The sequence below is a fragment of the Peromyscus maniculatus genome, chromosome 4, assembly GCF_049852395.1.
Source record: "Peromyscus maniculatus bairdii isolate BWxNUB_F1_BW_parent chromosome 4, HU_Pman_BW_mat_3.1, whole genome shotgun sequence".
NCBI classification, from domain to species: Eukaryota; Metazoa; Chordata; class Mammalia; order Rodentia; family Cricetidae; genus Peromyscus; species Peromyscus maniculatus.
The window spans coordinates 79,141,193-79,168,183 of record NC_134855.1 but is presented as its reverse complement, the minus strand read 5'-3'; positions in this window follow the sequence as shown (position 1 = coordinate 79,168,183).

The window sequence follows — 26,991 nt, the reverse complement described above, 5'->3', positions numbered from 1 at the left end:
CAAGTTAGAGCTGTTTGACACACTAACCCCTGCTCATGTGTGTCTTCTGCACCCTTTGTCTTGGTGACAGGGTCCGATGTGGCTAGGGAACTTATAGAAGGTAGTGGCACTGCCACTATACATGCCACCTGTCACCTGTGAGTGAGCGTTCTGCCCCTTCACCCAAAGGCATTGTTTCCTTCTAAAACACTCAGGACGCTGTGGATCATAAACATTCAAGGCATGCTTGTCCATGATGGAAAGTTACAATGTGGTGACTGAGAGCACTGATTCTACATGGCTACCTGGGTTCTATTCTCATCTCTGTCCTTTGTGAGCTGCATAGCCTTGGGGGAAGTAACCTGGCGGGGCTGTGATTAAGTCCCCACAATTCTGAGACCCCTTAGAAATTCCTGCATCATAGGATTTTCTGTGAGTTTTGATGGAAGACACACATACACACAAACAACACACATACACACAAACAAACATACAAACACATAAACACACACAAACACATACACACAAACTCACACAATACATACAAACACACACACACAAACTCACAACACACACACACACACACACACACACACACACGGGAACTTGTAACTACTATATAAATGTGTGTCCAATAAAACAAAAATATCTGAAGTGTTAGAAAAACAGATGGCTTTGAGGTTAGCAAATGGCTACATGGGAGGAGAGGGAGGGTGGGGGAGTCCAGAGCTCTGAGCGGAGTGGAGGCAGACACAGGATGGTGGTCAGTCGTGAAAGGAGCCGAGGACATCTCTGCTGCTTCTCTCTTCTGTCTTGTTCAGCCCCCAGGGAATGAAGACTCCAGGGACAAACATTAAAGCTAAGTTGTTTTTTCCTCTTAGAAGCAGTTTTTAGTCCAGCCGAGGCCCAAAAACCACACTGTATCCTATGGCATGTGTCTCTGCGGCTGCCACATTCAACTGCAGAATAATCCCTCCAGCTGGGGATCAAGAAGACACAGTGAGGCAGAGGCAGGCGGATCTCTGTGAGTTCGAGGCCAGCCTGGACTACAGAGTGAGTTCCAGGAAAGGTGCAAAGCTACACAGAGAAACTCTGTCTCGAAAAACAAACAAACAAACAAAAAAGATGCAGTGAAGGCACCTCCCACCTACCTGCTTTGGCCTGAGTGTGGGGTTCCTTCTCAACATATCCAAAACAAGAAATAAAGAGTGTCAGAAGAGGGGTAGTGACTTTTGACAGACAGGGAAAGCCTTTCTTAGGGGACAGCTAAGAGGTGGACAGAGCCACAGAGTTATGGAAAGTCCATTTTTGCACTTGCCCTGTTGTGTGAAGAATGCATCAAAGGAAGCCAAGATGGAGAGCACGGGAACCAGTTTACAGGCTGTCACCATGGTTTCCTTGGCTACAGGCTAGCACTGGCAGCAGTAGTACCATTTCCTTAGATGAGGCAGTCTTTGGTGGTAGTGGTGGGGCAGATCAGGTTGGCTGGAAGCAAGGAGTGGAGGGCTCTGCTTGCCATGTTCATTTTCACAGGCCGACGGAACATCTGCATGGGGCCACAGACACCAGCCTGCCCCCTGTCCACTCTCCTGCCGGCCACTGCTACAGCAGCTCCAGTCTTCTTCCATTTTCAGATTTCCAGGAGGCATTGCCACAAGGTGGCCCCCTGAGAGGCAGTGCAGGGCTGGTTGTGCATATAGGAAGAATAAAGTTAGCTCTCAGTAAGAGTCCTGAACAAGGAGACACGAGCTGAGGGAGAGTTGGACAGGTAAGTTCGTCACTTTCTCCTCTCCCAAGGACTACTCTAAGGGCTAATGTCTCAAAAAATAAACCCCCTCCAAGCTTCTGGTGACCTGCGGGGTCTCCTAGCAGCTGGACAGTGATTTAGGTGATGATGGTGAAGGGTCAGCTGGATGGTGATGGTGAAGGGTCAGCTGGACAGTGATGTAGGTGATAATGGTGAAGGGTCAGCTGGACGGCGATGTAGGTAATGATAATGGTGAAGGGTCAGCTGGATGGTGATGTAGGTGATGATGGTGAAGGGTCAGCTGGACGGTGATATAGCCTAATGCCTTCTCCTTCACTTCCTGTCCTTAATACTTTGGACTTAATTCTCCCATCCATACTGAGTGCTTCAATCCACAGCTGAGACTCTGTTTTGTAGAAAATTAAAAAAGAAAACATCCAAAAGGAGGGGTCAAGGAGGAAGTTAGAAGTCTGTAGCTGAGGAGAGAAGTCAACTTCAGAACTATTCACTTGGGAAACTTGGGAAACACATGAGACACAAGGCCATGTGGCTGTGTTGTCACTTCACGACGCGTGGGGCGATGGAAATATAGGTCAAGGAGCAAACCTTAGGTTGTGCAACAACCCCCTGTTCAGATAGAAGGGCTGAAGCCAGCACAGAGGAAATGAGACAGAGTCGTATAGGATGTAGAAGAAAATTCAAAGGCGTGTAAGGACAGATACAAAAGAAAGGAGCGACTGAAAACATGGTTTCCTCAGAGGTGGGGTGGGGGCTGAGATGCTAGAGAAGAGAAACAGGAAACTATAGGTGTGCTATATTTTATATTAGCCTTTTGGTGCTGTGCCAAAAAAAATCTGAGATTGTCAAGTTATATATGTGCATTGATTCAGAGTTTCAGAGATTGTGGTGCCTGGTTACACAGCCGCATCCCTCTAGACAGTACATTGTGGCAGTGAGTGCGTAATCATCGTGGAGGGAACTGCTCACCTCGGGGTGGTGGTCTAAAAGCATAAAGTAGAGTCTGGGTCCCTATGTTTTCAGCATCACACCCCCATGACCTAATTTTCTTCTATTATACTCCTATCTCCTAAAGATTCCAGCACCTTCCAGTGGTGCCACAGACTGGCTACCAACCCCTATTATCATATTAGTCTTTAGGGGACATTTAGGAGTCAGGCTATCAGAAATGGCAGGATGCAAGTGGTAGGTGGCGTACAGAGAGCCATTTTAGTGAGGAAGTAAGACTGGGTTGGATCAGGGAGGGAAGGGGAAGTAGAAGCAGCTAGCTTCATAGATGAGCCTGTGAAGAAACTTACTGGAAACAGGAAGGAAACAAACTAAGCAACAGGAAGATTAACTAGTATTTACTATGCATTAGAACTGAAGTGTGTGTAAAAGAAGCGTGGACTTTGAGAGATGTGAGTTCTTATCTTTGCCTTGCCCTTCCCCAGCTGAAGAGGGAACACCACTTCCCTCCCTAGGCATTCCTGCTTGTTAAGGGTCTCTTAAGCTCAATTAGAGAACTGTTGGTTACCAGCACAGCATGTGCACCACAATGGCACCCTTAGAAAGGTCCTGCCATGCTGGCTGTGTTGTGGTTCATAGGAATCATAGCTGGGGAAAAGTATTGGTTGCTCCCCTCTCTTGGAAGCTTGCATATCACCTTCTGGGGACAAAAACCAGTGAAAACCAGTCTTTAGGGAGGAGGCTTTCAGGTCAGATCAAGTTTGGATCCTCCAAGTCCTGTGTCAAAATGAAACAGTCCTTAAGGGGAATAAAAAGCACCTACTTCTTAGTGTACTGGCAGTATTAAGAAAGGCAGTGCATGCAAAGAACTTAACACAGTACCTAAAGTAATAGTAAGATTACATATACTTTATCCTTTGAAGTAATAGAGATTATTAGTGAGAAAAACTTGCAGGGTATTGTGGTCTGCTGTACACAGAAAGTGACATTTGGAGATAAAGAAGGAAGGCTTAGAAGAACTGCAGGTGTACCAGATACAGGCAGGGCTTGGGGGTGCTTATGAGGACCACACTTCAGGCAGCTTAGAGAAAGACATGTAGGAAAGATGTCATGATGTCAGCCAGAGCTTGGTGGTGTAAAATCACACTCAAATAGGAAGACATTTGATTTTTCAAACTTGATTGTGTGCAGACATGTGTGTTACAGTGGGCTTGTGGAGGTCAGAGGAAAGTTTGTAGGGATCAGCTCTCTCCTTCCAATATATGGATCCTGGGGATCAAACTCAGGTCATCAGGCTTGGCAACAAGCCTTTGCCTGCTGAGCCATCATGCTGGCTCAAAATATCCAAGATCTCCTTAAAGTAGAACAAAGTTGTAGTATTCATTCAACCAGATATCAATATATACCATAAAGCCATAATAATTAAGACAATGAGGCAATGGTACAACAAAGAAACCTACGGAGGACACTAGAATCCAGAAACAAACGAGTGTATTTATTTTTGACAAATGCAGTATTTCAGAGAGGTTCAGAAAAGATGATCTTATCAGCAAATGGTGCTGAGCTAAATGGGGATCTACATGAGCAAAACTCAACCCCTGCCTCACACAAGAACAAAAGCAAAACTTCTATGTGGTTTGTAGATTTAAATACAAAGACTTTGAAAATAGAGAATGTCCCAGATCTCAGAAACTGAGCAACAGCAGGCCTGCATGGCAACAGACGCTTGCATAAGAGACCTCCTAGAACACCAGGTGCTATAGCCTCTGAAAAGGAGAAAGAAAAGAAAAGAGGGAGAGGAAGAGGAGGCAAGAAAAGGGGTATGTTTGTGCGAGTGAGAGTTCTTGCCCTTTAGGTAGGCAAAACACTATAAATCAGACACAAAATCTACTAAAATAAAGAATGTTTAAAAGTTCAATTTCATCAAAACTTTTAGTTCATCGGAAGATTAAGGTTAAGCAAAAAGGACAGTTACAGAGTGTCATGGTTAATGTTCATTGTCCACCTGACAGAGTTTAGCCTTACCCCCGGAAGACACCTCTGCAGTTTGTCAATGAGGGTGTTTCCTGAGAGGCTTAACTGAGGTAGCAAGTTCTATCCTGGATGACAGCAGTGCCAGTCCCTGGACTGGATGAAAAGAAGAAAGTGAGCTGAGCACCAGTGTAGCAGGAAACTTAAAAGTTCTTATTAATAAAATCAAACCCGAGGCCAGTTATTGGGGTCCATGCTGGTAGATCAGAGAGACAGAACAAACCACAGCTATCTCACCTCGCCGGATCCTCAGCTGGTCTTGTCTCCTCAAACTGGAGGCCTCTGAGTCCTCATCCGGAATGCATCTCAGCTGAATTACTGCTCCAAAGCCTGAATGCTTATCCAGGCCAAATGCTTAACCAGCCAAAGCCTACCAGCCAAATGCCTCTAGTTTCTGGTCGTCACACCTTATATATCTTTCTCTTTTCTACCACCACTCCCTGGGATTAAAGGCTGGCTTTCTGGGATTAAAGGCGTGTCACCATGCTTGGCTGTTTCCAATGTGGCCTTGAACTCACAGAGATCCAGAGGGATTTCTGTCTCTGGAATGCTAGGATTAAAGGCGTGTGCTATCACTGCCTAACTAGTGGCTTGTCTGTTCTCTGACCCCAGGTAAGTTTATTAAGGTACACAATATTTTGGGGAACACAATACCCCCACACACCAGTGTTCATCCCCTGCTTCGTGACTGCCCTCTCAACATGACCAGACATTTCATGTTCTTGTGGCCACGCCGTCCTTGCCATGAAGGATTGTACTTGACTGTGAGCCAAAACAAATGCTCCTTACCTGAAGTTGCTTTTGTCAGATATTTGATCACAGCTATGAGATAAGTAAGTAATACACACAGTAGGAAAGTAGAGTCATAGCTCATGTAGCTATAAAGGGAGAAACCTGGTGCTAGGGTAGTTGTCAGGAATCCACAGGATGACCCCAGATTAGACTACTAGCAATAGTGGAGAGGGTGCCTGAGCTGGCTTACCCCAATAATCAAATTGGTGAATACCCTAACTGTCATCATAGAGTCTTCATCCAGTAACTGATAGAAGCAGATGCAGAGCTCCACAGCCAAGCACCAGGCTGAGATTCAGGAGTCCAGTCGAAGAGGGATTATATGAGTAAGGGGGGTCAAGATCATGAGGGGGAAACCTACAGAGACAACTGAACCAAGCTTGTAGGAACTCATGAACTTTAGACCAACAGCTGTGGAACCTGCATGGGACTGGGCTAGGCCCTATGAATAATCGAGACAGTTGTGTAGCTTGATCTGCTTAAGGGGCCCCTAGAAGTAGGATCAGGATCTATCCCTGGTGCATGAGCTGGCTTTTTGGAGCCCATTACCTATGGTGGGACACCTTGCACAGCCTTGATGCAGCAGGAGGGGCTTGGACCTGCCTCAGCTGAATGTACCAGGCTTTGCTGACTCCCCATGGAAGGCCTTACTTTCAGAGGAGGGGTGGGTTGGGTGGAGAAGGCTTGGAGGGCAGGGAGTGGGAGGAGAGAAAAGAGGAAGATCTAAGGTTGATATGTAAAATGAAGAAAATTTCTTAATAAAGACAAAAAAAAAGAATTACACAAGTAAAAACAGTAGCCCAATTGAACAATTGAACATACCCAAGCAAAGCCCTGAACGGGTAGGTTCCTTGTGATGGTAGAGTGGTATCTTACTTTACTTTCTATTTCTGTGATAAACCACCACCCAAAGCAGGCTGGGGGAGGAGAGAGTTTATTTCAGCTTACAGCTATAGTCCATCATAAACAGGCAGGAACTCAAGGCAGGAACCGAAGCAGAGGCCATAGCAAATCCACTTACCAGTTTGTTTATGCTTTCCTTCCCCTGCTTTCTTATATACCCAGGACCACTTGCCCAGGGGTGGCACCATCCACAGTGAGCTGGGCCCTCTCACATCTATCATTGATCAAGGAGATGTCCTCACAGACTTGCCTGCAAGCTAGTCCGATGGAGGCATCCTCTCAATTAAAGTTCCTTCTTCCGTGGACAAAAACTAACCAGCACAAGCGATCTGTGAACACATGAAAAGGTGTTCATTTCTGTCTGTCTTCAAGGACACAAATGGAGATCAGAATGAGATTCGACTCAGTTCTCTCAAGAACCAGAAGGGAGGCTGTCAGGCCGTACCAAGTGCTGGTGAGCGTGTGGAAGCCTGACCTCTTACATAGACACTGACGGGAGTGAAAATGGAGCAGCCATGGGGAGGAGACGACTGCCACATCTACTAAACTCAGAGTTTGTACAAAGTCCATTCCTGGCAGAAATGAGGATATGAGTTCATTAAAGACAAACGCAAAATACATCCATCGCAGCACTGTTCATTTGTGACAATTCCAGACAAAAACAGTTCAGCTGGCCCTCAAGAGTGGAGCAGAGTTATAAATGGTTGTTTGCTCATAGAATGGAATGCTCTACTCCATGGAAATAAACTAACCACTATTACACATGACACGGGTGATTCTCTTCAATATAATGTAAAATAAATGAGGCCAATTACCAAAAAGTACATGTCGATCTGTGTACTGGCTGGTTTTATGTGTCAACTTGACTGAAGCTGGAGTCATCAGAGAGGAAGGGGTCTCAGCTGAGGGAATGCCTCTGTAAGATCCAGCTGTAAGGAGTTTTCTCAATTAGTGTTCAGTGGGGGAGGGTCCAGCCCATGGTGGGTTGTACCATCCCTGGGCTGTTGGTCCTGGCTTCTATAAGAAAACAGGCTGAGCAAACCATGTGAAGCAAACCAGTAAGCAGCACCCCTTGCATGGCCTCTGCATCAGCTCCAGCCTCCGGGATCCTGCCCTGTTTGACTTGTGCGGACTTCTTTTGGTGATGAACAGCGATGTGGAAGTGTAAGCTGAATAAACCCTTTTCTCCCCAACTTGCTTTTTTGTCACGGTGTTTTGTTTGCAGCAACAGAAACCCTAACTAAGACAATTTGGTTCTATGCATATAAAATTCAAAGCCCAGCAAAACTGATCTATGGTGTTCCATTTCACAGTGATGGCCCCTTTAAGGAGGAAGGAGGAAGCAGAAGTGTGGAAAGAAAGCAAGAGAGCTCTGGCTGCTGGCAATGTTTCACTTCTTGACCTGGTAATGCACATATAGCTGTGTTTACTTAGTAATGATTAATCAGTAGTTTACTTAAAGTTTCTACACGTTTCTGTGCGTCTTCTCTGCTCAAGAGGTGAAAATGTTTGAGAAATTTGATGATTGCCGGTGGTAGTTTGAACTTAAACAAACACTGTGGAAATCAGTGTGGTGGTTCCTCAGGAAGATGGGTATCGATCTACCTCAAGATTTAGCTACACCACTCTTGGGCATATACCCAAAAGATGTTTCATCCCACCTCAGAGACACTTGCTCAACCATGTTCATTGCTGCTCTATTAATAATAGCCAGAAATTGGAAACAATCTAGATACCAATCAATAGATGAATAGATAAAGAAAATGTGGCATATTTATTCAATGGACTATAACTCAGTTATTAAAAAAATGAAATTATGAAATTCACAAGTGATGGATGGAACTAGAAAAAAGTAATCTTGAATGAGGTAACTCAGACCCAGAAATACAAATCTGGCCAGGCGGTGGTGGCGCACGCCTTTAATCCCAGCACTCGGGAGGCAGAGGCAGGCAGATCTCTGTGAGTTCGAGGCCAGCCTGGGCTACCAAGTGAGTTCCAGGAAAAGTGCAAAGCTACACAAGAGAAACCCTGTCTCGAAAACCCAAAAAAAAAAAAAAAAACAAATCTGATAAGTATTCACATTCATATGTAGATTCTAGCTGTAAAGTCATTGATAAGCAAGCTATAATCCATGTAACTGCAGAGGTTAGGTAGGTTAAGGGACTCAGGGGAGTGATGGATCTCCTTAGGAAGGCAACACAGAAGAGATAGTTATGCTTGGATGAGGAGGGGGACTGAAATGGGAGGATCAAGCCGAGAAGAGGAAGAAAGAGGGGGTGAGGAAGGGCATACAGGGAGAGGCAGCTAAAACTAAGTGCTGTTTAAGGAGTCATATGGAAACCTAATACAATAGAAGCTTCCTATAATATATACATGTATGAAGGCAATCTAAATGAAATCACCAAATAATGGGGGAGAGAGAGCCCCAATTGGACATCTATTGTCACCAAATGAAGCTTCTACTACCAGGGATGTATCTAATCTAGTTCTCAGTCAAAGGAGTCCCACGGGGAACCCTCAGATAACCCAGGATATTGTTGTCAAGGCCATTTGTGGCTCTTCACAAACTGATGGTAAAGTCTTATTGCCCAAGACAATACCTACCCAACCTAATGAACACAGAGAGATCTAGTTGGTGCCTAGAAGGTACTCTGCACACTGCCAAAGGAGCAACATCAACCCAGCTACAAACCCTTCAGTCTATAAGAATGAACTGCCTACAAGATATGTTGGTATAATAGTGGCAACAAAGCTTTTGGGAATGACCAGCCAATATCTGATTTGAATTAAAGCCCACTCCATGAGATGGAATTCATATCCAACATTGCTTGGGTGACCAAAAAAACGAAAGTAGATAGTTCAGGGTCCTATGGGCAAACCAAATACCACTGTTCTGGTAAAGGAACACAGCAATAAACTGACTCCTAATGACATTTTGCTATACTCATAGATCTGTGCCTCACTTCGTCACCATCATCGAAGCTTCCTCCTGTAGCAGATGGGAACAAATACAAAGACCCACAACCAGATAATGTGCAGAGAGTGAGAGACCTAGGAACACTCAGTCCTAACAGGGATGTCCCCATCAAATTCCCCATCCCCCCAGAGCTCAGGGAACTCTGGAAGAGGAGGCAGAAAGTGTGCAAGAGCCAGAGGGAGTGGAGGACACAAAGGAATCAGCAAGGCCTTCTACAAACACCGATGCACATGTGAACTCAGAGACTGTGGCAACATGCACATGGCCTATGTGGGTTTGCACTAAATAGGGTTCTAGAGCTGAAAGGAAAAGGAGACACACACACACACACACACACACACACACACACACACACACACACACACACACACACCCAACCCTAACTGAGAAGCTTTCTCCAATTGATAGCCACTTGCAAATGAAAATTAGTTTTCAAGGGAGTCTCACAGGGAAAACTAACCACTGTTAGGGTAGGCCCATGGCCAGCTCTAGAAGGCCAACACAAAATGAATTCAGTGGTCTCTTTGGAGGTTCTTTGTCTTATAATGTTAAGTCAGGATGGTTTTCATTTGTTTGTTTGTTTGTTTTGTACTATATAGGTCCTTTGAGTATACAGCATGGCTTCTGCTTTTTTTTTTTTTTTTTAAATGGGAATATGTGTGTCTCTGCATCGATCTGCATTTCTTTGGTTTTTTTTATGGGATTCCTCCTGAGTGTGTGAATTCATGTGTCTCTACATTGATCTACACTTCTTTGGGTTTTTTTTTTAATGGGATTCCTCCTGAGTATGTGAATGTGTGTGTCTCTGCATCGATGTGCATTTCTTGTGCTTTTTCTTTGGCTCTTTTTTTTTTTTTTGGTTGGTTGTTTTGTCATATTCTGATTTGATTTGTTTGTTTTTTATTTATAATCTCATTATATTTTATTATTATTCCTTAAATGTCTGTCTGTTTTCTAAGGAGAGACAGAAAGGATGTAGATCCTGAAGGGAAAGGAGATAGGGAGAAGCAGGGGAAGGGAAAACAGTAATCGGAATATATTGTACGAAAAAAATCTATTTTCAATGAAAAAAACTAAAAAAAAATTGATGGGTGACTCATATTTAAATAAATAAAATGTTTCATCTGTTTTCCTTTGACATAATTCCTTCACTCAAATTCTCTACTGTATGTGAACTTGTTCTCACAAAATGCGTCAGTCAAGATAGGGTGGGTTAAAACTGGGATTACAATAAACCTTTTTTTTTTTTTTAACCTAGCAACAGTACTAAAAACAAAACAAAACAGGCTGGGTGGTGGTGGTGTACACCTTTAATCCCAGTACTTGGGAGGCAGAGGCAGGTGAATTCCAGGACAGCCTGGTCTACAGAGTGAGTTCCAGGACAGCCAGGACTGTTACTCAGAGAAACCCTGTCTTGAAAAACAAACAAGCAAACAAAAAACCCTACCAGGTGTGGTGGTCCATACCTTTAATCCTACCTAACACTCAGGGGGCTGAGGCAGGTGAATTTTTGTGAGTTGGAGGCCAGCCTGGTCTATATAGCAAGTTCCAGGCCAGCCAGAGTTACACAGCAAGACTCTATCTCAAGAAATATAATAAAAATGAAAAGAAAAAACAAAACAATTTTCTCTTTTCTGATAAAATCAGCAGACCTCACTCTCCTCTTTATTGCTGAAGAAAGTGAAATAGTGGATCCAGCAGTAATCCTGGGATCAGAGAGCAGAGAGATTCAAATTCACTCTGTCACTCACCTGTCAAACGTCTATTCAACAGCCATTGTAGCTCTGGCTCCATTCCAGGCACCGCATCTAGAGCAGCGAGTGCAAAGCCACAAGGCTCCTCTTCTCATGGAGTTTATGTTTTGGTAGGAACTACAGGGACTGTAAATATTTAAAACTGTTTTGGACATCATGATGTCCAAAGCCTCTCCAGCCTGGAAGGCAGCACAAAGGTCCAGCCTGGAGCAGGTCTTTGATATGCAAATCAGGTAACCTAGAGCCATACCTCCTCAGTTTGGCCCCAGCACCCCAAAAGACTGAATGTTTAATCATCCCAGAGTCAGACACCAGGGCAACGAGGAACAATCCAACAACCCAGAGCTTGATGAGTTAAGCAGCCTAGTCAATCTTGAACTCTTCACCCCGACAGCCTGCTTTTCCTCATAGGAATGCCCATAAAGTGTAGTTCCCTAAGGCTTTGCCAGGCTTATCTTCTGCCCCCAGAACAACCTACAGGCCCCAGGTAGTGTGCTGAGCCTATGACTATGGTAAATCTATTTTTCTGAACTTGATGTGTGTTTCTTCTTATGGCTGAACCTGATTGACCATCACAGAGAAGACGTCTTGTCTCAACGTATGCCGAAAAAGTACCCACTAAGAGCCTTGTCACATGGGGAGTGTGAGGAACTGGGGTCCAGGGGCAATATTTTGCTCTGTATAGACGGCAGCTGGGAACATGTCACCCAAAGGTGAAGCCTGAAGAGAAAGATGAATAGACAGAAGCGCACCTGGGAGGGCAGCCAGGAAGCAGGTGTGGCAGGAGGGCTAGCCCAGAAGACATTGGTGAGGGGTGAAGTCAGAGGGGATGGCCCGGGCAGGTCAGCGGAGGCTGTGAGGCTTGGCTTTTCCTCAGAGTACTGTGGAAGGCCCTGGGGGTGGGGGCTAGTGGAAAGAATGACATGCTCTGACTTCAGTTTATGTCATATAGGCTGCGTGGAGAGAATTCACCAGAAGGTAGATGAACATGGGAGAGGGTGGGCCAATTAGAAAGTCAAATGAGGAGAGACTCTGATGTCTTGACATCTGTCGTGGGGATGGTGAGAACCGGATGTATCTTATGTCAGTGACACAAACAAGCCTTACTGTTTGGAAGTGGCCTGTGAATCAAAGTGAGGTGGCAAGGTTTGGCCTGAGCAGCTGAAAGAATGGAGTCCTTGTCAACTGAGACGTGGGAGAGCAGGTGCTGTTGAAGCTTCTGAAATGTCGTTTGCACAGGTTAGGGTGGATGTCTATCAGATATCCAAATGGGAACCATAAGGAGGCAGGCAGAGCTAATGGAGCCAGAGTTTGAAAGAAGTCGAGCTGCAGATATGAATTTGGGAGCTGCTGTTGAATGTCTTGAGACTGGATGAGGTCACCTTGGGAGAAGATAAATGCAGATAAGAGAAGCTTTCTAATGAGGGATCCTCTGAGATCAGCCCTGCCCTCGATCCTGCTTCCGCAGCAGGAAGGGGATAGACAGATGGTAGAAGAGCTGGCCGCAAGGCCAGCTTTGCTCCAGGTGACTGGTTTGTTACAGGTGTGTAGATGACTGAGGCAGTATCCTGTCCCCGAAGTTGGACCTCAATGGGGACTAGCCCTTCTGTGAATACCATAAGCAGACCTCCTTAGTCACTCTCTTCTTTTCTGCCCCCTAGCTCAGTTGGGATTTGAACTAGGGACCAGCAAGGGGCCACCCTTGGACTGGCTCTGCTAGAGCTGTACTTCCTCCTATGGTTTCCCTTCAACGATTGGTCCATTGCAGGGCATTCCGCTTTCCCTGTAGAACACTCAGTCTCTGGGCAGGCAGGGCATCCTTCCCACAGTAAGCAGTGGCTGAGAGCTGGAACCCGGAGAGGCATTGTCCCACATATTTTATTCATTAGTTGAAAATCTCTCGACATCTTCCATTCTCCTTCTAATTAGTCATCAGATGAATAGGGTCCCTACTCAAAAGTGAATCAGAACCCACAGGATTTTCTGGTTTGAACAAAGAGAAGAAATGTAAGGACAGGCTCCGAGGTTGATCTTTATCTCCACAGCTAGATGACAAGGGAGAATGAAGAGCTTGAAAGGCTCCCCCAAGTTTTCCTCTTCTTCAGCTTTTCTGCCAGGCCACCGGAAGCACACAGACACACACAGAGAAACACTAGAAAACGACAGCAGCAGAGACAGGGTAATGACTCTAAACTCTCCCGTTCCTCAGTCCACTTTTCAGGGACTCCATCCTTTTCCCAGCTAAGTGGTCGTCGTTTTCATTCCTTCACGTGAGCTTTCCATACCCACTCCCAGTTCCACCCTGTTCCCTTTGTGGAATGGAAGCTGTCCCACACAACTCCCCCATGACCTCCAGTCCTGGGACCCGTCTGAAGGTCTTCTATACCCCGCCCCCCCAGTCCTTAGGAATCTACTTTGGTTTTCCTCCTAGATGTGAAAGTGGTCCAAGAATCTCACACTGAAAGGCAGTATCCATTTACTTCAGGACAGGATTCCTTCCAAGTTACCAATGCGACAGTAACAAAAAATAGGGAGCTTGAGGCTGGGGAGGTGGTTTAGTTGGTTAAGTGCCTGCTGCACAGGAATCAAGACCTGAATTCAGATCCCCAGCACCCACCTAAGAGCTAGCCATTGTGGTCCTTGTGTGGTGGGTCTGTAACCCAGTGCTAGGTGAGCGGGCAGATCTCTGGCACTCGCTGGCCAGTCAGTCTAGCCAATTGAGTTGAGAGAGCCAATCTCAACAAATAAGAAGAGGAGAGATTGAAGGAAACACCTATAGCTGTTCTCTTTATTTTGTACACACACACACACACAGAGAGAGAGAGAGAGAGAGAGAGAGAGAGAGAGAGAGAGAGAGAGAGAGAGAGAGAGAGAGAGAGAATGAAAGTTTAAGATCCCTGGAGAGATGGAAAAGAGAAAACTTTCCTGTCAACCAAGTCCTGGAGCACTGGAGAACAAATTACAACTCAGTCTCTGTTTCTTGTGTCTGCCCTGACAACAACTGCAGTTGCCGATACCACAATGAGCAGAGACAGGAATGAACAGACACAGGAATGAACAGACACAGCGCCTTTCTTGCCCTGCCCGTGACGATGTCATCAAGACACTTCAATAAGACTCTTCACTGGCCATTATTAAAAGCAACGTTTTCTCTTGACAAATATTGAGTGGTGACACTGCCAGCTCTAGGTGTCTTCTCTTTGCTAGATATTTGCTTCATCTACTTAAGACAGGAAGCTTACTCAGTCGGGATTTTAATTCATTCACTCATTCATTTATTAAACACCTACATTAGTTATTTTTCTCAGTGCCAGGACAAAATGCCTGACAAAAGCAACTTGCTCATGCTCCCAGTTTAAGGTTCTGCTCTACCATGGTGGGGAAGGCATGGCAGAAGATTAGAACCGCCAGTCAGGATGCAGAGAGAGATGAACACTGATGCTCAGATCGATTTCTCCTTTTTCCTCAGCCTCAGATCCTAGCCCACCACAGACCGGGTAGGTCTTCTCTGTTCAACTAACATAGTCTTGAAACCACCTCACAAACATACCTAGGAGTTTGTAACCATGGAGATTCTATATCCTGCCAGGTTGACAATCATCATGAATCACAGCATCTTTTTATCAAATGACTCCTAGATCCCAGGCCTGGCGTTTCGTACTTCAGACAAAGTGGTGAACAAGGCACATGAGTCTTACAGTAGCAGCAGTGGGAAGGGCAAACAAGATGATCCATCAGGTCATGGAAAACAACGTATTAAGTGCTCTGAGGTCTGTCGGGCTGCCAGCCCAGAGGGTGAGTCTTCATGAAGCACAGGCTAAACATAGAAATAAAAGTAAGTTGCATCTTTTATGACTTACTTTTATTTGTGACTTAGGAAATGGTTTTGGGGGAGTCTCAGCAGGATTTGTAGAATGGGGATTGCTTGCCCCGAGGTAGGACATTAGCAATATCCATGACCTCATGAAGGCAGTTCACATCTTCTAAAATGCTTTTCAAATGATGTAGCTTTGCCTCTCTAAAAAAACAAATCAAAGGGATAGCCCAATCACCCCATCACTACTGGTTTTCTATCCAACAGCTGGTTTCACTTGTACTGGCCCCTTTTCAAGGGCTTGTAATGTCTTTGTGACATCAACTATGAGAAAACAGTTTTAAAACCACTATGGGGCTCTTCTTTGTGGGACAAGTAGATCACACCATCTCCTTAAGAGGAATGATGTATAGAGGTCTGCAGACAATGTGGGCTGACACTTGTCCTTCTTAAGCAGCTTCCACGGGCTGAGAGAATGCAGCCCATACCAGAATCCTAGGGTTGGACAGTTTGTCTTAATTGGATCATAAGCAAAAGTCTTACATGGTAACTCAGATGTGTGGTCATTTTCCTGGCTTTTGGTAATTTGCTATTGATGCTCCTACAGCACATACCCATATATTTACACAGTTTCTCAATCTGACCTCACATGGTCAGTCAGAGTCTTAATGTGTGACAAAAAAAGACTACTTTCATTGTGGCTGTGCCAGTGAGGCCAGACACCCCATGGTCACTTGTTCTCCGCATTTTGAACAGTTCTGGATCTTGGTCGTAGCCTTCGTGTGCTTCAAAAAGAACCAAAACACTTCTTTGATTAGAAGTGGTAGTTACAATTATTTGTGTGTACATAAAAGCCACGCTAAATGGGCTCAGTAGGTTGTGATTACACACACACACACACACACACACACACACACACACACACACACTTAATAATAATTATAGAAGGGGTCACAAACTCCTACAGGAATTAGGGGGAACACAGGCAGAGTTGCAGGGGGAAAGGGAGAAGAAGATATGAAGTAAATACAGAAGTTAGGCAGGAAAGTCTCTTAAAAAATCTCTTCAAAGGCTTCATCTGAACTTACCCTCACTTAGATTGACAGCAAGTGTATACATCCCTGCTGTGTAAATTTTAAGCTGATTTCATGGTAAACCAGGGTAAGCCAAGCAACCCAAACTGAAGCTTTTCCACTGCTAGAGTAGGAGGCTGGTCTCTAAGTGCATCTCAGTCCCTCCCCCACACAGGCCTGTTCCTGGTCCTAAACTGCCCCACACTTCTTCCTCCTTTTCCACAGACCAACAGCAGCATCTCCTGATGCTGGAATGATCTGATCATGACCCAAACTGAGTGTTTTCCACCGGCCTCTAATGGAACTGTGTATCTACTTGGTTCTACAGCCACAGGTCGTAGATGTCTTTGTTTCTTCCAGCTCGCCTGGTCTACTCTGACTCATGGTCCCTTGCTTGGGCTTCTCACTTTTTCAGTGAAAGTTTGACACCCCGTCTTGACCTGCCTGACTCATCTCAGGGACTTGCTGACCTGCTGCAACTTTTCCCCTTCCTCTAAGTCACCTTTGCCCAACGTGAATTCACAATTCACACAGTAGTACTTCCTCATACAAACTCATCATTCAGAGAATGATAGTGGTACCATGATGGCTGTGTGATTTTTGAAAGCTAGGCCCTGCCTTAGTGTGTTTTCTTTTGTTACCTTAGTGTGTTTTCTGTGGACACCTGGCAAAGGGAAGTCTCTAAAGAAAAGATGTTTACTTATGAAAGTTCCAGAGATTGAAAAAACTTAATGCTGAGGGCCCATATCTGTTGAGAGCCTTCTTACTAGTGGGCAACCTCTACTGAATTCCAAAATGATGCAGGGTATTACAGAGCAAGACAGAGTAATCAATCAGAGAGCTCACTTTGACAACAAAGCCACTCCTGCAATAATCCGTTAATCTGCTAATCCACTAATCCATGGATGGATTAATCTCCATGGCAGGGTCCTCGTGACTCATTCACCTCCCAAACACAATGAGCAAGTGAGGCTGGTAACTGACTTTCAGCAAACTGAAGTTCAGTTCCCAGAACCCACAATGAGCAGCTCTGAACAACCTGTAACTGCAGTTGAGGGGGTACAGTGCTCTCTCTGACCCCTATGGACACCTGCATGCATGTGGTGCACATAAAATCATACAGGCTCCCACATGTATAGATAAATTAAAATGATAATTTTTTTTTTTTTAAAAAGAATTCTCTGCAGCCGGGCGGTGGTGGCGCACGCCTTTAATCCCAGCACTTGGGAGGCAGAGCCAGGCGGATCTCTGTGAGTTCGAGGCCAGCCTGGGCTACCAAGTGAGCTCCAGGAAAGGCGCAAAGCTACGCGGAGAAACCCTGTCTCGAAAAACCAAAAAAAAAAAAAAAGAATTCTCTGCTTTTGAACAAAGGTATGTGATTTCAAGAAAGTGTAGAAGTCCCCCCATCCCACCCAGGGGGAGTACGATAAGAAAACTGAGAAATAACTATCAAAAAGGATGAACTACATAATTAACTTTAAACCTAACGCAAAAACATCTTCTGGGACATGATGTTTCTTACAATAGAGTCTCAGAATAACTTCAGCAAACCAAATGTATAATTATGTTTTCAAAAGGTATGGTAGATGTATTTCTCTCCACTCATCCTATGTACAACTGAAGACCCTGGCTATTACCTATAGAACAGAAAGTAGGAGATTCCAAAGGGAACAGATAGATAGGGGACTTTGGTACCCATGGAACAAAACAGCGGTGCAGCCTCACATTTTGCTTTTTGCCTCAAGCATTCTAAACTTGGAAATGAAGATGCTGGAAACCTTTGAGCACAGACTAAAATAGCCACAGTCAAAGTCTCTTTCTTTAGCCAGGAATTCAGTGGCCTGGCAAGACAGGGAACTTTTAGACCATAACTTCTTAACTCTCTCAAAAGATCACAGAAAAAATGTTGTGGTCCCACCCCTAACCAATGCCAGGGGAGGCCTAATGGGGAGAGCTAGAGGTAGAGATACAAAGCTGTTTTAATGGTTGACCACGAGTCCATATAATCTACACCATCAACAGTCTAGTGAAGAAAAACCATGTGTGGATATAGCTGATACAATAAAGCATTTGGGAAAAACTACCATCTACTCATGGTCAACAACTCTCAGAGAAAGAATAGCAGGGAACATCTCCAACTTGGTAAGTGAGCATTTAAGGGGAGAACCTATAGCTAATATTCCAGTTGCTGACAAAAGACCAAATGCTTTCCTTTTTAATTTGGGAACAAGGAATGGTGTTCCCTTTTACTCAACACTATCCATATTTAACATAAACACCATATGTGCACTAAAACAAGAAGAAAAACCATGGTATACTTATTGGAGAGGGAGATCTAGTCTTTGTTTCTTATGACATAAACGTCTGTATAAAATACTAAGGAATCTACAAAAGTCTTAGGATAGATGAATCCAAGTAACCCATAGACAATAGGATCAATGTAGAAAATTATAGTCTGTTTATCAAAGTCAAAATATAATATTATTTACAGTCATTCAGAAGTGAAGCATTCAGATATGAATCTAATAAACTGTATCCAGAATTTATACATTTAAAAACTACAAAATACTGATGAAAGACACCAAGAAAGACAAATCATTACAGCAACAGATTGACTGTGGATTAGAATGTAAAACACAGTAAATATGTCAGTTCTTTGCACTTTAATATACAGGTTTTAACAGAAAGCCAGTCAAATTTATATTGTAAATATAGACAAAATCTTTCTAAAATTATATTGAAACCCAAAGAAAATTTTAAAAAAGATACTTAAAAAGAAGAAAAAGTGGCTGAAATCATTCTGCCTCATTTCAAGATGTACTATACTCCAGTAGTAAAGGCGAATACTAGCAGAGGGACAGACACAGATCAAACAAACAGAACACAGAACTCAGGTGGAGAACTACACAGGTGTGTGTCCAACTGATGTTTTTAAGATTTATTTACTTTTGTTTCATGCATATGAGGGCTTTGCCTGTGTATATGGATATGCATCACATGCGTGCAAGGTGCCTGCAGAGGTCAGAAGAAGGTGCCAGACACCCTGGAACTGGAGTTATTTATGGTTGTGAGCTGCCTAGAGGTGGTAGGAACCCAACCCAGGTCCTCTGCAAGAGTTGCTAAGTAATCTTGTAATTTTTCAGATGTTTTCTTCTTAAGCAAGTACAGAGTTTCAATGACTACTGAAAATTATATTATAATGCAGAAAAATAAATATAAAACAAATTTCTAAAAGGGAGAAAAGGCTCTAAAATTAGAATGAGATATACTTAAAGTAATATTTAGCTCCTAAAATTTTGAATTGCACTTAACTCTTGAGAGAACTACTTATCTCATTAAATAAAAGGATATGTGGGATGTAGTGGTCAAGGTGACCCAGAGCAAAAGCCAGTGTCAATCAACATTTTTAAAGGTTTGAATTGTGCAGTTTCCAAAATTGTTTTCTTTTTCTAATTTAAATTTTTATTTTGGAAATTTATTCATTAGGATCCCAACCAAGCTTTGCCCTTGTGAACAAATGTATATGGTTACATGTTTTTGTGGGGCTTTTCTGTATGTGTATGTATGTATGTATGTATGAAATCTGCTTGGCATTTTCACACTATAACAAAGACTTTCATATAATTACTGTTAAAAACAGTCTTTTCGATTCTTGTTAATTTTCCTGCTGCTAAAACACTCCAGTGGTAGCCCTGAAGCCATGTACTAGTTGCCTTTTGCTTGGTTCTGCACGTTATTTTCGTCATCTAAGAAGGATTTTCTCTCAATCTGTAGCTCTTACAAGGCAAACCATCCCTCACATGGGTAGGTGCTGCAAAGGGAATCACATCAGTTGTGATAGAAACAAGAATCCTATGTACAGACATCCAAAGCAGAGGCAGCTTCTGACCTAAGTATTAGCACTAAGTCTGGACCCAAGGCAATGTCTATGGAAAGAAAGGGGGTGGAATCCAGTGACAAGGATGGAAACAAAGGCATGTGTTACCTCACTTGGGGGTGATATGCTTCAAGCCATGATGGTCCTTCTGCCTCAGAGGTTGGGACTGTCAAGACTGCAAAACAGAATTGAAAGCATGAAGAACCTGTCAGCATTACATCAAGTAAAAAAATATGTGGCTTGTGTTCACCACGAAGCTCTCATTTAAGTCTAAGTGGAATCATTTGGCAGAAAAGGTTACGTTACAGGATCATTTAGAACACGAGGTAGTAAATTATGGCCTATTTAGCCATGAATACATATGTCTTGTATTGGTTACTTTTATACTGCCGTGACAAAACACCATGATCAAGGCAACTTAAAGAAGGAAGATTTCTATTTGGGACTTATGGTTTCAGAGGGGTAAAAGTCCGTCACCACCATGGTGGAGAGCACAGCAGCAGGCAAGCAGACAGGCGTGGCACTGGAGCAGTAGCTGAGAGCACACATTTTGATCCAGGAACCGGAAGCAAAGATGGCACACTGGGAATGGGGTGAGTCTAGCGCAAGTCTTTTGAAATCTCAAAGCCCACTTCTAATGGCACACCTCCTCCAATAAGGCCACACCTCCTAATCCTTCCCAAACGGCCCTACAAACTGGGACTGTTTATAGGAGCCATTCTCATTCAATCATCATGTGTCTTCATATACTCCAAGTGGCAGAATTGAGTGCTTGCGACAGATACTGCAGACTTCCAAAGCCAAAAATATACCTTATCTGGCACTATACAGATAATGCTTGGAGATCACTCTTCTGGAAGATGATGAGGTTAGGATCAGCGTCACAGTTTCAGGTGTGTGTTTGTATTATAGACATACCCATGGCATGAACTTAGAGAAACTTAGAGGCAAAGAGAGAAGTAGGAAGATCCAGGTAGGATGTCAATACTACAGTTGAATAGCATAGAGTAGAGTCCCAGGTATAGTCAGAGACCAAACAAGAGTCGCTGTATTGAAAGAAAAAAGATCTCATGGATTAAAGGAAGACATAGACTCCATGTGTTTGTGGGGGTCCCACTCATCATGTCATGGACAGTGCTAAGGCAAGGACAGCAAGTCCAATTGCAGTGATTTTTCTGGTGAGTTTGAGCCAGTGGTCTGTTTCAAGAATGTAGTGATGTGCCAGTTCTCTACCAAGAGAGTTCAAATAACTTGTATTTTTCTGTAAAATCAGAGGCAGATGGGTATATACCCTCTAACTCGTATTTGATGGAGTCACTTATCACCCACATCAACCATCGATGATGAGATTAAATATTTCCCAGGTAGGGAGACGTTACCAGATTTAACAAAGAAAAATACAAAACACCTAGGAAAAGTTAAGTTTCAGATAAACAAAGAAAAAAAATACCTGAAATGTTTCACTGGATATTATTATACTAAAAATTATTTGTTACATGAAATTCAAATCTCCCTGGAAGCTCTGCTTTTTGTCTCCCAACAATGTTTCCAGGTAATTATGACTAAATCAACCAATGTTTTAACTTCTGGGGAAGCAGGGAATTTCTAGACCTCTAGGACTTTTTATTCGTCTTTTCCTCTACATACCACAATTTTCACCTATTCCTCGTGTTTGTGTACCTGTAAGTATACATTTGTACAGCTGCAAGTCTGAGTGTGAGTGCACATGCGTGCATGTACCCATTCTTGTGGAGGCCAGAGGACAACCTTAAGTGTTGTTGCTCAGTAGCCTTCTGCTTGTTTTTTGAGGCAGGATCTCTCAGTGGCCTGGAGTTCACTGAGTAGGTTAGGATGGCATGGCTTGAAATCCTCGAGGACCTGTCTGTCTCCATCTTCCCAGTGTTGGGATTACAAGTGTGCCTCCTTGGCCAGCGTTTTAAATGTGGATTTGGGGCACATAAAAGTTCTCCTGTTTATGGGGCAAGCAGTTTACTAACTGAGATATCTCATTGCTCCTCACCTACTTTTATCTCTCTATTCTCCTACTTCCATTCTGAGAGCTGGCCTGGAGAGACCCAGTCTTATCTATTAATACTTCTCAGAACTATAATGTGGGTTGAACAGTCACTGATTGGAGCAAAGGAAGTCTGAAAACAGAAAGAAGAAGCTGAATTTCTTAGAGTGACTCACAGGAAGGAAACCCGGTGAGCAGGCAGTTGGACGACCAGCCTCTGACTCACTGGAGATTTCTTTGCTAGAGAGTTGCAGCCATCTGTCACCGTTAGTGACGCTGACGTTAGTGTGTTATCGACAAACCACTGGATTGCCTTGGCAGCACATAGCATACTTTCTGGGTTAAAACTTAGGTTTAGACTAAACTGTTGGGTACTTGTTGGTTGCAAGCCAGGAATTAAAACTGACATTTTGGGGATTTTAGAAAGCTTCTTAGACAAATTTGTGAGAGCCTGTGAGGGCCATGTTCATGGGTTGGAAGCCTATGCCAGCACTCTTCTGTGACCTTGTACTAGGGAAATGTTCAAAAGAAGTCAAATCCGCATCCTCTGTTCTAAGCTGTGGTTGCAGAGGATAGACCTCACCTGAAATTCAGAGGATGTGGGCTCAGACGATGTCAGTGATGACTTGAAGAATATAGGGAACATCTAAACCAACAGAACACATGAAATCAGTGTGCTTCTCATGCCTCTCCCAGTCCACCAGCCTTCAGCTGCCCCTGTGGCAGCATTGGAGGTGCCTCTTTGAGCTCCCTGCAAAAGCAACTTGTGACTGTAAGGACTGGGGCCAGCTCACAGCCTCCAGCCTTGACCTCGGAGCATCTTCCTGGTGTCAGAGCTGAGTGCATCTCAGTCTCCCAGGCAACTACTATACAATGGCTGAACATGCTGGAGCATGGGCATTTCTTTAAAACACCAACTTCTCAGTTGAACAGTCTTGGTTCTGGAATTCCCCACTGGGCTAGCCAAAACTTTTTCAGGTCACTGTCAGGCTCTAACTGACCCATCCCATTTCCTTCCTTCTATAGCTTCATAAGTTGTTATGCCCCGATACAGTGATTGGATGCCTCTTGTCACTGGGCTCTTTTGTTGATTTACCTCTCAAGGGTAATAGTATGAAAAAGTAGGTCTTTGGGAGGTTACTGAGTCAAGGATGACATCTGAGATTAGTGTCCTGATGAGATAGAGACCCCCAAAGAGTCCTCTTTCTCTTTCTGCCATTCTGGGTACAATGAACAGCTAGAGTCTGTAAGTAGAAGAGGAACCAAGCTAGCATCCTCATTTTGAACCGCTAGCCTCCCAAACTGGGGCAGACAAACTTGTTGGTTAAGCCACCTTGCCTACGGTAGTTTGTTATAAAAGCCCTAACAAAGGAAGGCATACTATAAATCTACTTCAGTATCTGTGCTTAAAGACATATGGGGCACAACCATATGCCTCCCCCACCCAGGGACTGGTCAAGTCAGGTTATATTCTGTCAAGGGAAAAGATATCCCGAGGAGAAAGTAACAGGAAGGGTTAAGAACAAATCTATTTCTTCTTTTCCTCGAATGAATGAGCATGGAAAGAGAGGTAGAGAAAGAGTCCACCCTTCAGATATCAGGCCATGCCTTCCTCACTCCTTAGGGTCAAGTTTCCTCTGGAGAGGGAATTGTAGGAAGATATTGGTAAACTAAGAACACAGCCTGGAGATGAAGGAAAGTACCCAGGAGAAGTCTCACGTGTATTCTGGCACAGTGTCCATGAGTAATACAGTGTAGCATAGCCACAAGGACCCTTATAGACAACAGTGTGATGTATCCCTATGTGACTATGGATTCTGGTTAAGGACAAAGAAGTTCAAGGTGATCAGTGGAAATGCAGAGGCCCGAGGCTGGGAAATGGAAGCCATTGAAATGAAACATTTTGATTTCTGGTGGCAAGATGTCCTCAGTGTTCCATGGATATGAATACTACCGTATGCCAAAGGACAATCTGGACCAGGAGAACCTTGAGAGACATTAGCACAGAACCCAATTCAACCCCACAGAGGTGCCTATGAGGACTTTAGGTCACCATGCCGATTTCCACACTCAGAGGCACATGTCAATGCCGCTCTTGCCAACAACAGATTTAGGTACTAATGTCCAAGGAACAGAGGGTACTTATTGGTATTTGCCAATATATATTGATCACATACATCTACTCTTTTCTTCCAAACTTCATAAGATTGAGGGAGCACAAGGGAGACTTGGTGAACTGTAGGAAACAAATTGCCTATTTTTGCATGCCTGAAAGGCACATGCACCTATTGATTATCACAGAGTGCTTGTATGAAACATTTTCAGTTTGAATTTTGGTCCAAGCTATAGACTAAGACCAAGGATGACCAAACTTGGAGTCTTTTAACTCACATCTGAATCACAGCTGCCTGCAAAACCCTCCAATGGCTGAATAAGTAGTGCTTCCAAGTGGTGAAAGTCTGGCTTCTCTCTAGAACCCATTTTCCAAGGAAAGAGAGGAGCCACTGAAAAGAGCCAAGACGGTTTCAGGTCGTGTGTGGATACCATCCATCTACCCTAAATCACCATCCCGTTCCCAGCCTTGATCACATTAGAATGTGTTGGTGGCATCTTGACACTTTCCAGTACCCCTTTGAACAGTAGAGGTTTGACGATACAGCATCAGGACCACCCCTGTTTTCATGAAGCCCAAATGATCCTGAAGAGAAGTCAAGTCACTTCTCCACTTAGGACGTTACCATGGCTTCCTGTTTAGCACTGAGGAGAAGCCCGAGTCCCTCAGAGACACTGGAGTTGGTGTGTCGCTGCCAGCCTCACCTCCACTACTTCCCTCTCCTTTTCTTCCTCAGCCACAGTGGCCCCTGTGGAATGTTCTTTCCCTGAATTCCAGCACAACAGTTCGTGCCATCTGTCAAATGTTGTTGACCCTGACAGAACCCTGGCCGTGAGCCCCTGGCTGTCCTCTGTAGAATTACAAATTCCTTCTCCATTCCTGACCCCTGTATGTGTGAAGTACAATATAGTTTTCTTATTCGCAAACTTTTGTGCTATTTAAATATGTGATTTTTACCATCTATACCTCTTACTAGATGTTGGCTCTTTCCATGAGCTCAGAAACTTCTGCCTATTTTGCTCACTGTGGAGCCCCATACTTTAAACAGGGCCTAGCAGGCAGTGGTTAAGGACATGCATGAAGCTCTACCTCCCCATGAGCGCCCCCCCCCCCCCACAACTTCTTATCAATGTGGCTTCCTTTCCTCCGGCTTCCTTTGTATCAAAGCAAACACAAAACTAAACACTTGCTAGATGCAACGATACCCCCTTTTCTCAACTTACGAAATTCATACATAAATGTGTTTGTTTTCTCCTTCCAGATGGGCAGTGGTGGCGGCGGGGTGGGGGGTGGGGGCGGGGGGCGGCGGGGCGTGCAGTGGAGTGTGGACAGAATAAGATCTGGGTTGGGGTTCTTGACCTGGCTGGGCTTTTCCACTGTCCCAGCGCCACTCAGCCTCCTTCATCTCCTGAAGCTTCCACACTCACATTCCTGCCTAGTGAGTTCCAGTTGGCTCCTCAACAGAGTGAGTGGAGCTTGGGCTGGACTAGCAACTGCCGGACAGGTGCTAAGTCTTAACTCCTCCCCCACCCCCAACGCCCCTGCTCATTGACAGCCTTGCTCCAGAAACACACGCACCCACAGAGCCAGGCTGCAGACTGTGGAGTAAATCACAAGTACAAACCTAGAATTCTGGAATGGATAGTGGTGTGCAGAGGCCCGAACCAGACCACTGGAAGAATTCTCTGCAAGGTTTCCTCCTGTCACCAAGGAAGGAACATTCTGAAGAGACCTCTACTGCACGGGTGGCTGGGTGGCAGCTGACAGTGAGTGAGGCTGGAGGCCAACACCCTAATCCCTGACTCTGCCCCTCCCACATCCCAAAAGAAGCCACAGGAGGAGTTGGGATGGGAAGGGGGTGCTGCCTTTGAAGTTCAACCCCAGGCTTGCCAACACCCACTCTCGGGTCCTCTGTGCCTCTTTCGGGAGGTTGCTGCTGCTGGAGCTGCTGACTTCTCAGCTTTGAGGGTGTGTTTGTGTGTTCTAAAGAAAACACCTGGTTGAGGGGCTTGGGGGTGGGGTTTGTTTATTTGCTTTGTTTTATTTTCCTTAGGGTCCGAAAAGATAGGTGGCCGAGTAAATCTGGTCTGTTTGAATGTACAGCTGCGTGAGCTGAAGCTGTTTACCTCAGGGCTTGGCAAAGGAGGAAAGGAGCCCAGAGCGAAACCCCAAGGCCTGGATCCCTCCTATGTGCACACCTGCCTTGGTGGAACAATGCACAACTCACAGAGCATGCTCAATGATCTTTATGAAGAAGCTGTCTAGCAGCTGGAGAGATGGCTCAGCTCAGTTAAAAGCACCGACTGCTCTTCCAGAGGACCAGGGTTCCAGTTCCAGCACCCACCTGGCATCTCACAGCTGTCTGTTGTGATCCCAGTTCCAGGGGATCCAACACCCTCACACAGACATATATGAAGGCAAAAACACAAATGCATATAAAATAAAAATAAATAAGTTTTTTTTTTTTTTTTTTTTTTTTTAAAGAGGCCATCGAGCCTTCTAACATTGAGCTAACTCTAAAAATCAACCGCCACTTTCCACATGTCAGTGTCCAGGTAAGACCATGGTCTGAGAAGCATTTAGGAGTACTCAGTAATTCCTCAGTACTCCTAAATACACCCTGTTCATCTTCACCTAGCCTGTCAAGTCCCACCCCACTGTTCGCCCCACACATGTGCCTCTTGTATACCCCACATAAAGAAGGCTTGCTTTCCCCATTTTCCAGATGAGGAGATGGAGCCTGGGGAGATGGAGTCACCAACAAAAGTGCCAAAAAAGTAGCCAAAAAGCGTTTCAATTCTAGGTCTCATGGCTGTAATGTAGGGTGTTTCTCGGTCTCTTGTGGTAGACAAGTTCCTTAAAAACGAGCTGTGCACGAGTCTGGGGTATGAAACCACAGAGCCTACAGATGAGGTTGTTGCAAACTATAGCTCAAAGCCATTAAGAGGAAG